Source organism: Triturus cristatus, chromosome 4_1 (assembly GCF_964204655.1).
Source record: "Triturus cristatus chromosome 4_1, aTriCri1.1, whole genome shotgun sequence".
Taxonomy (NCBI): Eukaryota; Metazoa; Chordata; class Amphibia; order Caudata; family Salamandridae; genus Triturus; species Triturus cristatus.
In genome coordinates, this window is record NC_140585.1 from 1,103,895,146 (window position 1) to 1,103,913,329 (window position 18,184).

Below are 18,184 nucleotides of genomic sequence, written 5' to 3' on the forward strand. Positions count from 1 at the left end.
CAAAAATCCATACCTATCCTAAACTCTAAAAATACTCTTGCCACCCAAACACCCACCCTAAACCCTATAATTACCTTTGCCACTCAAAAACCCATTGCCGCCTAAGCCGTTAAGATTACGCTTGCCACTATATATATGTTGCCAGATTTTTCGGTTGGATTTATTGTTAAGGAGTGCCCGCCGGCTGTGGAATTGAACGTCACCGAAGTAATGATGGCAGGGCCACATTGAGAGGCCCGCCTCGACCTGGGATATGAACACTGAGACAGCCAGGGTTTGCAATGGGACTTGCCCGTGCACTTCATGCTTACGAACGTTATGGAAGGTAATGAATATAATTGTTTAAGAACATGGTGGTAGCAGAATGGACTTGTTATTCACTGTGACCACTTGTGATTCAGCCATACGATGGAACTATTCCTTTTAAAGGCAATTTGGATGCAAAAAGTACACAGTGAGAGCAAGTTTGAACTTTTGCCAAAATCGACATTGAAGTAATAAGTGAAAGAAAAACGGCAGTTTTGGTGCATTATGGATATTGTGGTTATGGTAACTACAAGTGAATACATTAATCCTATAATGCTGAGATGAGACACTGTGAAGATGAAAATTCTTTATTTTCCAAGGAGGATTTTGAATGAAAACTTTAGTAATAGAGGTACTCATCATCTCGGCGATAATAATTATTCAAAATAGAGACACCTGCAGCCCCTTTAAATTGAAGTTGTGGACATTGGTCCTTCTTTAATGTTTAAAGTTACGTTAACAAAAGCTAACGAACCCACCTAGAGAACATTGCATATGATTAAGCCTCGTGGGAGGCGAAACGCGTAATGCTTTCTCTGCCTCCAAATAAAGACGATTTGAAAAGCACTGTCGGTGTGGCCTGTCTCACGTTACGGAAGAGTACGTGTGTTCTGTGAATATATATATATATATATATATATATATATATATATATATATATATATATATATATATATATATATATATATATCTCACGTAATACTTACTTTTATTACTCATCAAAATACTTACATTAACATTTTTTTTACTACCAGTATGCCTTCTCCTTGAATGCATTTACAACGAAATTCATTGTAAAGGCATCTGTGGTTAAGGCATACTTGTTGTAAAAAATATAGTTGTAAAAACATTTGTTGTAAACATATTGTGGTTGCTCAGCCTTTGTTGTAAAGGCATCTTGTTGTTCCGCCTATTTGTAAAGGCTGTTTCCCCTGCAAGATAACTGCATTTGTGACTGCCTGTTTAGTTGTAAAATATAGCAATATTTGGTGTTTAGATGAGTTATGACAACTTTTGGCCCAGGTGCCACTGCACCCGCTCCGCCATTCAAATTATGACCCTATTGCATGTAAGGTAAGTGCATTTGTGACTGCCTGTTTAGTAGTAAAATATTGCAATATGTTGTGTGTAAAGAGGTTTCTAGAGCTTTGGGACCCGGTGTCACTGCACCTTCTGCACCATCATGACTCTAGTGCCTGCAAGATAACTGCACTTGTGACTGTTTATTTAGTAGTTACATACAGCAATATTTGGTGTTTAGAGGTGTTCTGACAACTTTTAGCCCAATGGCCCTAGTGCCTGCTAGGTAACTGCATTTGTGACTGCCTGTTTAGTAGTAAAATATACCAATATTCAGAATTTAGTGGTGTCACTAGAGCTTTTGGCCCTGGTGCCGCTTCACCTGCTGCACCATTTAAATCAAGCCCCTTTTAACTGCAAGGTAACTGCAATTGTGACTGCCTGTATAGTGGTAAAGTAAAGCATTATTAGGTGTTTAGAGGAGTTTTGCCAACTTTTGGGCCCAATGCCACTGCACATGCTGCACCATTCAAATCATGAACCTGTGGTCTTCAAGGTAGATGCACTTGTGACTTCCTGTTTAGTGGTAAAATATAGAATTTCAGGTGTTTAGTGGGGTGCCTAGATGTTTTCGCCCTGGTGTCACTGCTCCTGCTGCACCATTAAAATCATTACCCTGTTGTCTGCAAGGTGACTCCAGTTGTGACTGCCTGTTTAATTTGACATTTTAGCAATAGCCTGGGTTTAATGTGCTCCCTAGAGGTTTTAGCCCTGGTGCCACTACACCTGCGACACCATTCAAATCACGACCCTGTTGTCTGCAAGGTAACTGCACTTGTGACTGTTTAGTAGTAAAATATAGCATAACTCTTGTATATTAACTTTCTTTTTAAAGTGCAATGTTTATTACAACTTTTAGAATTTGATTATAATGACCAAATAGAACAAGTTGAAAAAAATCAATCGGATAATGCCTACGAAGTGCAAAGAAATGTTCTGAGGCATGAATAGGAAATGCCACAAACTGCTTTTTTAAACTAAGTAATAAAAAGCAAGCATTCCTGCATACTGGTAGAAGCTGTCTGCCTTTTCCATGGGACCAGATCTTAACTTGATAGTGAATTGGGCTCAAACAGTGTGCACAGCTGGAAGACTTCTTATCTTGACGGTGAATTGTGTCTAAACAGTATGAACAGCTTTAGTAGAAGGATCATAAATGCGTGCTGCCTGGGGAAGTGAACAAAAACAAAGTTTCACACAAAAGTGAATGAACACAGTAATTCGACCTGTGAACTGATAAGAGCCACCTTTTAAGATACATTAAATACAAGAGATTTCACAAGCACAGTGCTTACGCTGTGCATGTGAAACCTAAAAACCATGTCGGCTGGTGAGCATGTGAGGGAGACCGTGTGCCTGCTAGTGGATGCAGGATCCATTGATTTGGTGACACCGAACACGCGGGAGTGGCTTGCAGCGGAGGGGGTCAGAGCAGCTGTACTTGTGTGCCTCGGATGAGCCGCAACAGAAGGTGAGCAGCCGGGGACGCTTGATAACGAGGAGAGCACCCCCGGCGCAGCGCGTGACCTGAGCGGTGGGAGAGGCATGGTGCAGAAGCCAGTGCTTGAGTTTGTATATTGCGCGTGAAAGAGGATCAAACTCGTGCTGGTACGTGGTGAAGCTTCTTTTATTGTTAGTGAAGCACAAGAGTACAAGAGCCCACCACCACTTCTCTCGCGTCTCTGGTGCCTCTGTCAATGGCAAACTGCTTAACAGAACACAGAAGACTGAGGAAGCAGAATGTGGGACAAACATCAAAGATAAACATTCTGTGCCCTGTGGCACATAATAAATACAGTAAAAGGACAAGTTATCTAACACAACATCATCCTTCCCCATATAGAATTTTAAAAAATACATTATACCACCTAGAAGAAAAAAATAAAATTTCAATCTATACCTAAGATACAAAGGCAACAAAAGCATTATGCAAATAATAATCTTTACATTTGAAGAGGCATGAAACATTAGGTGAAGCTATTATGGAAACCCTAGGAAATGATTGATAAAATTTGCTTGAGGATGTGGCAAACCTTTCCACACTAGAACTTGAGGAACAAAATGAATAAATAGTGGAAACCTCAAAGATGGTGTTATTTCTGCAGGGAAGTGTGTATGGGATAACCTATACTGCCAGCAAGTGAGTGAAACTTCTTGCTGGATGACATTGCACCAGGAACTCCTGAAACAACCTTTAGCAGAATGACCACCTTTGTCTTTGAAGGGTGTCATTAGTGGGTGTCAATAGAAGAGCACCCTTAGAAACCTTGACCACTTTGGCAGGTAAGGTAAACTTCAACACACCCTTCCTAACCCTGTTTGGCTTATAGATGATGATCTGGTCTCCCATAAAGTACTCAGTGACCTTAGTATTGAGTCCATCACCAACATATTTTCTTGTCGCTTTCTGCTTTTCTGATCTCTAATGTTTCTCACTCTTTCCACTTGCATCCCAGTGTTCTTGGAAGGCCCACTTTGCTGGCCATCAGATAGTAACTTAAAAGAAGATACTTCAGTAGCATTGTGTACAATAGAATGTTCAGCAAGGACAATAGGATTTTCTGCACCAGGTATCCACATTATGCCGAGCTTGGCCAAATCCTGCCACCCTATAACATTCCTGCCTTTGATGGCAACATAGATCTTAGTGACAATTTGCCTTCCTAAACCCTAAAGGGAATCTAAAAAGTACCCCAACATTGGCTCCGGATAGTAGCATGCTGACATGGCGCAGGCTGCAGGGACATCACTGTGCGGCAGGCTACCTCACATGCCCATGGGGTACTCACATGGGTGAACGGCTGGTCCGGGATTGCACTACAGGAGGTGTTTGTAGACACGGGGCAGGTATGTGGCTTCCAGATGCTATAGGGAAGACCTAGCAATATTACAGGTGGAAGTATATGGCCCAAAATATGATGCCCGAAGTTCTACCATGCTCTTAATCTGCGGCTGCTACAGTGGGGCGATCACCCGCAGGTAAGGGGGGGATTTCAATTGTGTTCTGGACCCTGCCAGGGACAGATCAAAGGACCTGCCTGCCGTCCGTCAGCAGCCGCTATGGCATTACTGGAGTTTGCAGAAAACACAGGTCTAGTGGATATTTGGAGACAAAGGTCACCTGAGGGCGCCAGATTCTCACATTACACAAAACAACATGACATACATACTTGCATAGATTTCTGGTTGCTCCCGAAGAGTTTAGCCTCCTGAGTCAATAATTGTGAGTTACTCCTATGAACCTACTCGGATCATTCCCCAATGATGCTGGAGCTGACACTCCAGGCACGGAGGGTTGCCCCTTTCACATCGAGGTTTCCTTCCATATTCTTTATTAGATAAGGTCTTAACCTCTTCAATGCCCGTGATGAGCTGGTCTCGTCATGGGCCGCGGTCGCGCTGTGCCCATGACGAGACCAGCTCGTCATAAACCCCGCCCGCTAATACAACGGCCGGCACAGGGCGGGGAAAGGGGCGGGCACTGAAGGGGTTAAAGGCAGAAATAGAGCAGGCCATTCAGGAATTTGTTGAGAATAATTTGGGCACAGTAAACAGCTTTACCACCATGTGGGAGACGTTCATGGTGTACATTAGAGACATCACCCTCTCCAAACATGCAGGAGTCCTCAAATAATTGAGAAATAGATTGGCGCAACTGGAGAGGGAAATAGCGAGATTGGATTGGAGGCATCAAACCTTAGCATAGGTCCTGATACTAGGCGAAATTAAAGCCATGGTGGAGGAGTTTCACGACCAGTCCAATAGTAAAGTTAAACATCTAGGCAAATATGCAGTTGCCAGGACATATGGGGAGCGGGAGAGGCCGGGGGCCACGCTGGCTACACTGATGAGGTCCGAGCTAAAATCAACAGTGATAATGGAAATTTATGATGAGGCTGGGCTCCTTTTGCATGACACAGAGCACATAGCTGACCCCTTTTGCGGATACTACATGGATCTATACGGATCATGTATTCCCCCTGATGCTACTGGCAGTACTGAATACCTAAAATATATAAAGATGCCATGGTTGGCTACGGAACAAAGGGAACATTTGATGGCACCCCTGCAACCTGAATAAATACGCAATGCCTTGAGAGCGATGCAGGCTGGGAAAGAACCAGGCATTACAAAGCCTACCAAGATTGATTGATATCGCATTTGCTTACACTATTTGAGGAGATGGCGAGAATGGGCACTATGCCCACCTTGATGAGAGAAGCTTTGATAGTTACACTTTTAAAGCCGGTTAAACCACCTAATCATTGTTCCTCATACCGACCTCTGTCACTACTAAATGTAGATACCAAGCTGTATGCAAAAATACTAGCAAATAGATTGGCCCCACTAGTGTCAGGCGTTGTGTGCCCGGAGCAGGTTATGTTCATACCAGGCTGCAGCCTCGCATACAGTCTGAGAACATTGTTTAGTACCATGCAACGCATAGACCCAGTAGTAAAAGCAGCCGCTGTATTTCTTCCTAGATGCCAAAAAGGCGTTTGACTCTGTTGAGTGGAGCTTCAAATTGGCCATCCTTTTCCGAATTGCAGTGGGGCAAGTATATTTGCACTTGCTTCAGGTATTATACTCGGACCCTACAGCCAGGACAAGAGTGGGTAACACCGTCACAGCACCAATCATGATCACCAGGTGAATCCGAATGGGATGCCCCTTGTCGCCTCTATGGTATGCTCTAGAGACGAAACCCCTAGCGTGTGCTCTTAGAGAATAAAAAAAAAAGAAAAAAACATGTTGATATCTTGTTCACCAAAGGCTTTAGGGTGAATGTCTGTCCTTGCCAAGGTAGCTTTATGCCATTTCTTCCTAAATAATCTGTCCGAGATAATGGTGACAGGAGCGCCAGAATCCACCATCACATCAATATGCAGTTGTCCCACAAGTGCTTTACACATGGGACTTTTTACTCTATTAGAGACTGTATCATCTGAGGAGACAGTGGACAACTCCTGAGAGCAAAAATCAGTGTTGGCATCGAGAGAGTCTACATTATTAGCACTAATCTGAAGGAAGTGACCCGCTTGGGGCCACCCGGGTTACCGTAGACCACCTCTCAGCCTTCCATACCAAATGAAGAGTCGGAGAGACAGTGGAGAATATACACCAATAACTGTTTATTCGTATACATTCAGAGCGGAGCCCCGTCTGCACAGTCTCTGGGAGTGGTACAGAGGGAACTAATGATCTGCAAACATAGAGATACATTATGTACATTTCATGATTGGTTAAAAACACACCCACAGTGGAATTTTCTAGGCACATGCAGCAGGACAGTTAAATAAAAAAAACCTCTTTCTTCTCTCGCCAATCAGCACAGTCCAAGGCCGTTGCACCCGAAGCTGCAATAATGCTACCAGACAAGTGGGAGAGGGCCTCCATCTAGTGGGAAAGCTCTGCCCTGACATTAACAGTTCTTCATTGCAGAAACGAAACTCAGCAGAGGGCATTTCTCAGAAATAGCAAAGATTAGTTTCAATCATCTTTCAAAATGGCGGCTAAACAGAAAATAGTGCAGCAAATGCTAACTTATTCAAGGCACTGTGTAAGAATTAACGGGCCTAATCTAACAAATCTGAACTGGTTTCCTAGAACTGCCGCACACAGATTGAAAGTGACCAACCCTCCTACACTTATTATAACGCCTGTTGATTGCTGGGCAATTTGTACAACTGCTGGGGTGTGAAAAACCATATTTAAAACACATATTTGCATTATTATTTGAAAGGAACTCTGTTTCTCCTACTCCTAACATCAATGGCCTCTAGTGCTTCATCCTCAGCAGATACGCTAGCCATAGAAACTCCTGATGTGGTTAAATAGGTAGACATTAATTTAGTGGAAACCTCTTTATACCTTTAGCAATTCCAATTACTTAGGAAAGATCACCCCAGATGGTTCAAGCACCAAGAGATGGGGGGAGAATTGTCTTTACACAACACCAATAGCCCAGGGGGAAAAACATTTGTTTGAAGATGGGATTTTTCAACCAAGGTTTGAGGAAGCTGCAGGGATTTAAAAGACAGAGAGAACAGTGCAAGTGGCTAGCCCAGAGCCTGAAAAAGAGAGACCAATGAATATTCCAAAATGAAAAGTTGAACTGGAAGAAACGATTATGGTATGTTTATATTTAGAATACCTAAGTATATATCAAGAGAAATGTGTAAACACCATGTGTTCTTTATAACCCTGGGCGGACAACTAAGCTACGCTCGCGTAGTTTGCGTAGTTTGTGCTACTTCGCGCTAAGCGAATTACACGTAGCACAGTGCAAAAACACATAGCGTAGCGTAGTTGGCATTTTTTGCTCGCTCGCGGTCCTCAACGTCAAGTTGGCAACCGCGAGCGAGCGAGCAAAATGACATCCCGGCGAGACTTTTCCTTGTTCGCAATCAGCAACATCAAGTTGCCGATCGCTAGGGTGGAAAATAAACCTCCCTGCAAGATTCTCAGCGAGGGGAGGTCAGGTTTCTCATTGCGAGTGCTCGCGTATGCTCGCGACCGCTCGCGATGAGAAACTACCAGTCCGCGTTGAGAAAGCTGTCGCTCAAGTAAAAATCTACTTGAGCGGCAGAAAACGACAGCTCGCACTGTGCAAGATGCCGTTTTCAATGATTGCACATTGTGGACAAGCATCCGGCACTGTGCAATCATCGCAAACAGCGCACTATGTAGTTCGCGTAGTGCTACGCGTATCTCGCGTAGTGGGAAGTGCACTTCACGTAGCTATGCGTAGCGCTACTATGCGAACTATGCCCAGGGTTAGTTCTTTACCTGTGTAAAGAAATTACAAGATGAGCAGAAACTACACATGGTAAGTTGACAGAGTTGGCTCAGAAATATGAGCTTGATCTTTCTAAAAGTTTTCCTTTGCAGAGAAGTTATAGGGTTCAGTTAAATGATGCAGTAATTGAAACAATGTGTTCTTCAGGAATGCTGTTGCACATTACCAAATTAATAAAACTTATTAATAAATTGAGTGATTTTGAAAGATTAGAGAACAAGTAAGCAAGGAAACATGAAAAGACAAAGAAACAACCTGAATTAGAAAGAGAAAATAAGGAACAGAATGAGGAAGGAGCTTCAGCTTAGCCATTGACAGAAATACTGGGAGGAGTGTATGTCCATGTGTCTCGGAGCAGAGGTGACCTTGCAGCTTTTACAAACAATTTTCCAAAATTAGGAGACAAGCCTGTTCAGTGGTACACACAAGTTGATCGATTTGTGAAAACTTCGAAGGTGTTGTGGATTGATTTCAATGCATTCTTTGATACTGTAGTACTGAGTGATTTGTGGGCTGAGTGTAAGGTTGCTTACAATAGCCACATGAAGATCCCACGAGAGATGCTCACACTAATGCAACATCTCATGCAGTTATGGAGAAATATGAAGCAGTGATTATTTTCCTGAAAGGTAAAGTGCCTCTGAAGGATCTTGATTGGTAAAAAATGAAACAAACTACGCAAGAGTCGGTACATGAGTTCTATGAGCTTGTTGCAGTTGCTTCAGCAGCACAGTGGAAGAGAATATCCAGGTGAAAGTGACATGGGATTTTTGTGTCTCAGATTGTATCAGGGTTGAGACCAGACATTAGTGCACATATACACCAAAGTATAATCTGCTGGCAGAATACATCTCTTGCTGAGATCCTGAGGTATGCAAAATATTGCAGTGATGAAGGAGAGTTGAAGAATAAAAAGATTAAAGAGAGATGTATGTAGGCTCAAACAAAGCTTGCTTAGAAAGTGTTTCAGGATTCTTTTTTTGCAGGGAACCAAGGAGGTATGTGGGGTGTTGTTGTTCCTCAAACGGAATTCCAGGGTACTCCATGAGGTTTTGGTGTATTACAAGGTAGAGGCAGAGGTCTTCATATTGATCCAGGTTTAGGAATGGATGTTACAGCACTGAAAATAAATGACCCCTTGTCACATTTGTCACAGGTCAGACATTGGAAGAGGTAGTGTAGGCGTAATCCTGAAAATGCAAACATAAATATACAGATGCAGAGAGGAGTGCAGATGTAAACTATGCCAGTACAACAAATGCAGGTGCCAATGCAAAAACAAGTTCCAATGATGCAGGTTCTGCAGACCCAAATGATTCCACAAAATATGGAAAATCCAAGATTTAATTTGAACCAGATGGCAAAAGCAAATTTAAATCCTTTCTTCTATCAGAATCAAAATACATTCCAGCAATTTCCTGAGTTCGATAATGATGATTCAGGCTCTGACACTTCTCAGTGACTGTGCCTGAGGGGGGGGGGGGGGGGGGGAGTTTGTGTGCTTGGCGCAGTCTTAAAGGTAGACCAGAGTAGTCCATTCATAAAAGGTGAGGTGAAGGGCCACCCCATATCATTTCTTATTGATACTGGTGCTACCCGATCCACTGTTTGAACTGTGGAACGTCCAGACCTTCCCCTCTCAGGGGAAAAAGATCCAAGTTGTAGGAGTTTCAAATAAACATATTACAAATCCAGTTTCAGAGACGGTTCCTGTAAAATTAGGTTAATTTCAGGAAAATCACCAATTTGTTGTTTGTGACTCAAGCCCTGTAAACTTGTTAGGGAGAGATTTATTATGTAAGTTAAATTGAACAATTTATCGTACACCAGATGGTGTAGAATTCCAAACTTATGATGAAGACTTGGAGTTGAAATTGGCTCAACAAAAGGCAGCTTGTAGGATTGTTTCCATTAATGACAATTGACGAATTATCCTCTGATTTGAGAGAAACTGTGAAACCAGAATTGTGAGATATCACAGGGTAAGATATTGGAATGATTAAAGGTGTAGAACCAGTCAAGGCAAATGCAGTGTTTCCTAGAACACTACTATACAATCTGACCCCAGAAACAATTGCAGGAATCGTGCCTGTAATAGAAGACATGATACAGAAAGGAATTTTGAGGGAGTTGATTGGGATCCATGTAACTCTCCCATCATGGATTTACAGAAACCCAATGGAAAATATAGAATTGTCCAAGATCTTAGGAAGATAGTTGTCCCATGTTGTCCTGTGGTACTAAATGCAGCCACAATAGTATTTCAAATTCCATGTACTCCAGAATGGTTTAATGTCATTGAACTTTCTTCTCAGTGCTGTTGCACAAAGATAGCCAATTTCGTTTTTCATTTATATTTAAACAGAGAGTTTTGGCATGATGTTGAGTCCCACAAGGGTATACAAAGAGCCCATCAATTTTTAACCAGATCTTGAAAAATAATCTGGAATCATGCAGATGCCCTACAGATCAGAACTCGTGCAATATATTGATGACCTACTTGGGGTATCAGAGACACAAGAATCTTCTAAACAAGATGCCATTGCATTATTGAATCACCTGGCTGAGAATTAACATAAGGTGTCTCCAGGTAAACTGTAGTACTCTCAAAAAGAAGTTCAATATGTAGGACACATAAGTGAGAAAGGAGCTAGAAAAGTGTCACCAGAGGGAGTGGAATCAATTCTTCAGATGAATCCACCTCAAGCTCAGAAGGAAGTAAGAAGGTTTTTGGGAATGTTTGGCTAGTGTAGACCGTGAATACCAAACGTTTCCCCAGTGGAAAAGCCTTTAATGAGGCTGACGCACAAAGATATGCCTATTCCACTTCCATGGGACAACAATTGCTTGAAAGCATACCTAGAGCTGAGAGAAAAGTTTTGTCATGCATCAGCACTACGAATGCCAGATTACAGTAAAGAGTTTACATTGTTTTGTAGTGAGAGGGAGGGCTGTGCTTTCTCAGTGCTTACACAGATGTAAGGAGATGCTCACGAATCTGTGACATATTTTTCAACCACTCTTGACCCTGTTGCAGCAGGACTGCATGGCTGTCTTAAAGCTGTTGCCGAGGTGAGCACTAGTCTGTAAAAGAGTGAGAGCATAGTGATGGGATATCCTGTAGTTGTAATGGCCCCTCACTCTGTGGAGCTTCTATTGACCTGAACAAAGACTCAATTTATGGCCCATAAGAGACTCACTTAATTAGAGCAGCAAATTTTGTCCTCAGAAGATGTTGTGATAAAGAGATGTCAAGTTTTAAATCCTACATCTTTGCTTCCTGTAAGTCATACTGTTTGTAATGAGGTTGAACATGATTGCCTAAATGTCATGGATTTATGCACAAAGCCTAGTTCGGATATGAAGGATGATTCTCTGACTAAGCCCATCATGACATATTTGTGTATGGCTCATGCTTGAGAAACAATGAAGGTACCCTGAGAGCAGCTTACGCTGTGTGTACAATAAATGATGTAATCGAAGCTTCATGACTTCAAGGGGTTACCTCAGCAGAAGTTTCAGAATTGATTGCCCTTAAGAGCATGCAGTTTAAATGCTCAAATGAGAGTGACTATATTTACAGATAGTCAGTACGGCTTTGGCGTTGTCCATGATTTTGGGCAATTGTGGTCACAGAGGGGTTTCATGACCTCTTCAGGAAACCCAATTAGGAACAGGCTCCAGGTGAGAGACTTATTGGAAGCTCTTAATTACCTGCTGTGATTGCAGTTGTTAAATGTGCAGCTCATCAAAATGGTACGGGTTACATTGCCATGGGAAAAATATATGTTGATTTTGTTGCACGTTATTGTGCCTTGCTGGCCTGAAAATTTAATGGAACTTTCACATGTGAGGCTGAGGAGGACACATCATTTATTATGTTGATGAAAGTAACATATACGTGGGATGAATTAAAAAGAGTTCACAAAAATATTTCAGAATCAGAACAACAAAGTCGAATAAGAGCAGGTTGGGAGAAAAATGCAAACAACATATGGACATCATCTGATGGAAGACTAATGTTACCTGATAGTTTGTTGTTCCCAATGACACAGTGCTTCGATAGATGCACACACTTAGGGAGAGATGCCATGAGAAGATTCTTTATGCAGAACTGATTTAATCCCAGGTTCAGGATGCTGGCAGATAAAGTGTGTCATAGATGCGTGACATGTTAACAAATGTAATGTAAAAGAAATTTATAAAGCGCAACATTCACCATACAGTTTCTTGGCGCTGAAATAAGCAACTACCTGGGAAGGAGGGGGGAGGAAAGAGAGGGGAAAAAGGGGAGAAGCGAAAAAGGAGAGGAAGAGAAAGAGGGGGGATTAGTAGTAAGCAGAACGGAAAAGGTGAGTCTTGAGGAGAGATCTGAAATGAGTATAGGGTGAGGCCAATCTTATATCCAGGGGGAGGGTGTTCCAAAAAGAAGGGGCAAGGAACGAGAATCTGAGACCGCCCCATTTCTTGCGCTTGACTTTAGGAACTTTGAGAAGGGCCAAGTGGGCAGAGCGCAGATTGCGAGAAGGAACATAAGGGTGGATGAGAGAAGAAATAAACAAGGGGCTGAGACCAGCCAGAGATTTAAAGATAAGGCACCCCAACTTAAATTTGCAGCGTTCAGATACAGGGAGCAAAGATTTTAACAAAGGGCGGGTGTGATGGTGCCTAGGTTGATGGAAAATGAGGCGGGCTGCCTGATTCTGGACAAGTTGCAAGAGTTTGAGCTGGTAGTCGGGGATGCCTACATATAAAGAGTTGGCATAATCGATTCTGGAAATGACTAGGGCTCAGAGGGCCAAGGTGAGGGCTTCAGTAGTAAGAAAACGAGCAATCTTACGGATTTTGCGTAACTGAAAGAAGCAGACAGAAACAGTGGCGTTAATCTGTGGTTTCATTGAAAGGTCTTTACTAATGATAACTCCAAGACTTTTAGCCGAGGTAGAAGGACAGGGAGGCAAATGAATGCAGGAAAGAGAACACACGTTACTCTGAGTCACATACGGAGATCAGGTGGACCTTTCAACAAAATGCAAATGAAATTCATCGAGATGCCTGTTTGTAACAGGTTGAGATATGTCCTGGTCATAGTATGTGTCTTCTCAAGATGGTTGGAAGCCTACCCAACCAGAAGAAATGACAGTTTCGCTGTAAGAAAACTGTTATTACAAGTATTGATTCCCATGTATGCCACGCCAGCCTCTATAGAATTAAATAGAGGGACCCAGTTTAATAATGAAGCCCTGAAGATGATTTGCACATCGTTACAGATTTCAGCACAGACTATATTGCAGCTATCGACCTGAGGCTTCAGGTATAGTCAAACAAATTAAATGCACTATCGAGTCTTGATCACCTAAAGTCTGTGCTTCAAAATCTTTGAAATAGACACATGCTTTACCTTAGGTGTTGATGAGTAATCGAAGTATTCTTGATAGAAAAACTGGCCTATACTGTCATTAAATTCTGATGGGCCGTGCAGTGAAACTACCTGCTGTACCTGCAAATGCACTTTTGAACATCACAGTTGATATGATACTCGATTACTGCAAAGGATTGGCTGATGTTGTGCATTCTGTGTCTTACCAGTTTGCAGCTGCCACTAAGGATCCACACCAAGAACAGTGCCATGACCTGAATCCTGGTAACTAGGTTGTGATAAAGAAGCACGTTTGGAAGACTTGTCTACAACCGAGATGGAAAGGCCCCTTCCAGGTCATCTTACTGACTAATACTGCTGTAAAGTGTGGTGGGATTCCAAATTGGGTGCACAGCTCACATACCAGGAAAGTAAAAAATCCAGAAGCAGCAAGTGTGTTCTTTGAGCCTGAATGAAGAGCATTGGTGAGTGCACCACCACCATGAGCTGGGGGACCACAGGGAGCAGTGAAACCAAGGCCACAGCAGTAACAGGAAGAAAGCAGTGAAGATCTACAACCAGTTGCACCAATCCAAGTTGCTGTGCTTACACCAAGTGGCATTGAAGTCTCTAACGAAGTAGAAGCAGAGACTGATCCTCAATTTGAAAATGTGACTGAGACAGCTTTAGGGCAACTAGAAGGTTTGGGTGAAGGAACAAGCACTGAAACCAAAAGAGTCACCCATGAAGGTGAAGCGCCACAAAACCATGTTCAGAGGAGAATGAAAGCAAAGTATCAGCTGATCAAATTACATTAACTATTCCTAAGGAGACAGAATCAAGTGAAGAAAGTTATACTCAAGGAACTCAACTAAGGTTGAGAAGATCGAATAGAGCAAGAGTACCATGTTGAAGGTATTCAGTACCTGAGTGGTCTTACTACGTGGACAAAGTACTGAATGTCGCAATAGATGAACCGTGTGATGTGAAATCCAAACTGTTTGAACCTCCATGATATCACCACACTGAGCATTGTTAGATAATTGATACTCACCAAGAACAAACTGTACAATTACCAAGAGACATTGAAAAAGCCTAAAGAGAGTTTAAAAGAAATAAAAGGCTGACACTAACTAATTCCTATTTTAAAGATTTGAATTGGCCCGAATCTACAGTAGAAGAGTAGGGATAACATTAAAGGAAGAACACAGAGTAGGGTTAAGGATTGTCTACACGAAGATTGCTTTGCTGAAAACTAACTACATTAGGAAGCTGTTTACAGAATTTTGTGCTGAACTTTTGAACTTGGCTGTATCTAATTTGTTTCTAGACAGACGTGTTGCCTTAGAAATAAGTGCAAATATAAGATGTGTTCGAGTTTTGTAATAACAATAATAATGGTTACAATAGTGCTAGTAGGGTTTTATTTGACAGCGAGAAAGATATTAGGTCTGCAAATACAACTAAGACGCATGATTACATGAATGATGAGGATCAATTTAAGGCTTCATTTATTAAATACAATAGAGATGATTACACAACTAATTTTTATTCTAGATTAGTACATGAATACACACACACTATGGAAGCAAAGCACTGTTATGTCTGTGCTCATGGGCCATCATCAGCTTCACTTTTATTTTAACTTGTGTTATTTGACTAGTATCCCTCACCGGGGAGCCTGTGAGCGGATTGCGTGGTTGCTGGACCCTGGTTTCTGCACTTTTAATTTTCCCCGCTTTTTTACACTCTTGTGCTGTGATGTGCTGGGCTCGTTACCACGCACCCCCTCGCATGGAGGGATATTCAAACTAACAGAGGGCACGTCTATGCTGCTCTGGTTCACTTAGAAAGACTTGCCTGAATTCTCCCCTCTTACGTTCAACCAAGTTTCGCACCAAATCCAATCTGTTAAGCCCGGCTCCCCACTGGACCCATTTGTCATTTCTGTGATCAAACCTGCTGCAGAGATTATTGCCAAAACTCTAACCATGATATGTAACCTTATGTTCAAAACAGGCTACTTTCCTAAAGCATGGAAGGTGACTTCCATACTGCCACTAGTAAAATAACCGAGCCTAAGCCAAACAGATCCCAACAGCTTTTGCCCCATCTCATGCCTTCCACTGCCTGCCAAGCCTCCAAGAGGCTATGAATATTCAGCTATCTCAGTTCATTCAGGCTGGCCAGCTTCTAGACCCTACTCAGTACAGCTTCAGAAGTGGCCACAGCACTGAAACTGCTCTAATCAAAGCTTCTGAAGAAAGTCAATCTGCCCTGGACAATGAAGGCAAAGCTGCCCTGGTCCTGCTCGACCTATCAGCAGCTCTTAATATGGTCAATCACATCCTTGTGATTGACCGTCTTGCCAAGATCTGAGTGAATGGGACAGCACCGCTCCTGCTGCATTCCTTCCTCTCAGAGCGTGAACAATCAAAAGCACTAGATTATTTTGTCTCTGAACCATTTTCATTGCCTTGCAGGGTCCCTCAGGGATCCTCGCTTAGCCCCACACTGTTCAATGTATATGTGTCTTCACTGACCTCATTAATAAGATATTTCGGTTTCTCACTCACTTCTTATCCTGATGACATGCAAAGTGTCATGTCATGATCTAATCATGACACAAACACAGGATCCAGATTCCAGAACTGCATGTTGGCCGTCAGTAAATGGATGGGCAACACTTGCCTTAAACTAAATTCAAGGAAGACGGACGTTATCCGCTTTGGAAATCAGACATCATTTTGGTCTCCATCCTGGTGGCCGGAGGAACTAGGCAGCCTCCCTATGCCGGTGCGGAAGGCCACAAATGTAGGCATCAAAAATGGACAATAAACTTACCTTCAGTGATCAGGTCAATTCAGTCACCTTATCCAAATCTTTTTACCTTGAGGATGATTAAAATAATTCTCCAAGACATCCCTCATGTTTCACAAAAACAGTGTTTATCTCATTGGTCCTATCTAAACTTGACTATTGTAATGGGCTGTATCTAAATATGCAGCACCAGCACTTGAACAAGCTGCAAATGCTACAAAATGCAGCTGCCAGGCTGTTAACTGGGATCCCCAAATTTGATTAGGTAACTAATGCTATTCAGAATCTCCATTGGCACCCTGTTAGACACGGCATTAAGTTTAAGACTCTCTGTATCACCTACAAGGCACTTCACAAAACAGGTCCCCACCACATTAAGTATAATTTTAATTGGTCCAAGCCCAAAAGAAACCTTTGTTCTTCTGGTGCTAAGACCATGATTGTTCCCAGATTCAAGAGCGCCAACTTGGAACCAACTGCCCTTCTACATCAGATCCTCTCCAAGTCTGCTATGCTTCAGGAATGAGCTGAAAACTTGGGGCTTCGGGAATTAAGCCTTGTCATTTCTTCTTCTAAACCAGCGCTAGTGTCAGGACACCTCAGGGTAACTGAGCGCTCTATAAATATATTTCACATAACAGAAGAAGTCACATATTATCACATGCCATTATCATATGAAATTTCATGTAGTATAATGCATTCACTTACATATAGACAAGAACATTTTGAATATTTCTATTTTAGCTGTGACTCGATACTTTCAATAGTGCCTTTTGTAGAAAGCATGAATTTACACTGACAAACAAAAGAAATGGACACAGCTTGGTATTTCTTTATACCACACAGACCTATAGATAGTGTTACGACTTACCAAAACAATTTAACATGCTTAATGAGACCACTAGAGAAAGCTTTTATTATGGCTTTTGAGAAAAGAAACACTAACATAACAAGTAGAAAAGACAAAAATAGTGATGTTTTGAAAAATGTTTGGAAGAAAGAAGATGATTTGGAAACAAAATAGTTTAACCAAAATTGAAACTAGACAGTCATCATAAAGGAAAATGTCGCATTTATAGAAGGACACCTAAATGAACTAGACATTTAGGGATTAGTAGCTGTGGACATACATTTGAATTAATGGGAGGAACATGGCAAATTTTAAAGGTAGAAGAATCGGCAATTCCAGGAGTTTATTTTGTCTATGGACAGACTGTTTGTATTCTGCTGACTGCTGATTGGAAGGGCATTATCTATTTAGCTGAGCTATTTCCTAAAATGTACCATGTACATAGTATAGGTGCATTAACAATGACACCAACACACAGACACACACGTAGTACAGAGACATTCAGTCATTTGACACTGCTGTCCACACCAGACAACTTACATCCCACAGAGAAAGTCAGATACGTTATGGTCTTTCCCACCTATGAACAGACACTTCCCTTGCAGTTCCTGTGCAGTCTGTCATCTGACAAAACCTCTGACTCAGATAGACCTTGGCCTAGGACCCCATGGGTGCTACACAACCATATGAATTGCAACAATAGTGGGGTCATCTACATTTGTCCCTGCAAACTCCAGTATGTGGGTATGACTACCCTCAAGGTTAATACCAGCATAGTTTAACAACACAGCACCATGAGATGCAAAAAGTCCAACACAAAACTGATCAGACATTTTCTGATGTCCCTTCATATCGATGAAGACATTAGATGGGTAATCATAGCCAAACCCCACTACACCACCCACATGGGTAACCTAGAGCACTTTGCTGTTCCAGAAAGAACAACGTTGTCTTTTCATATGCAAAAGTC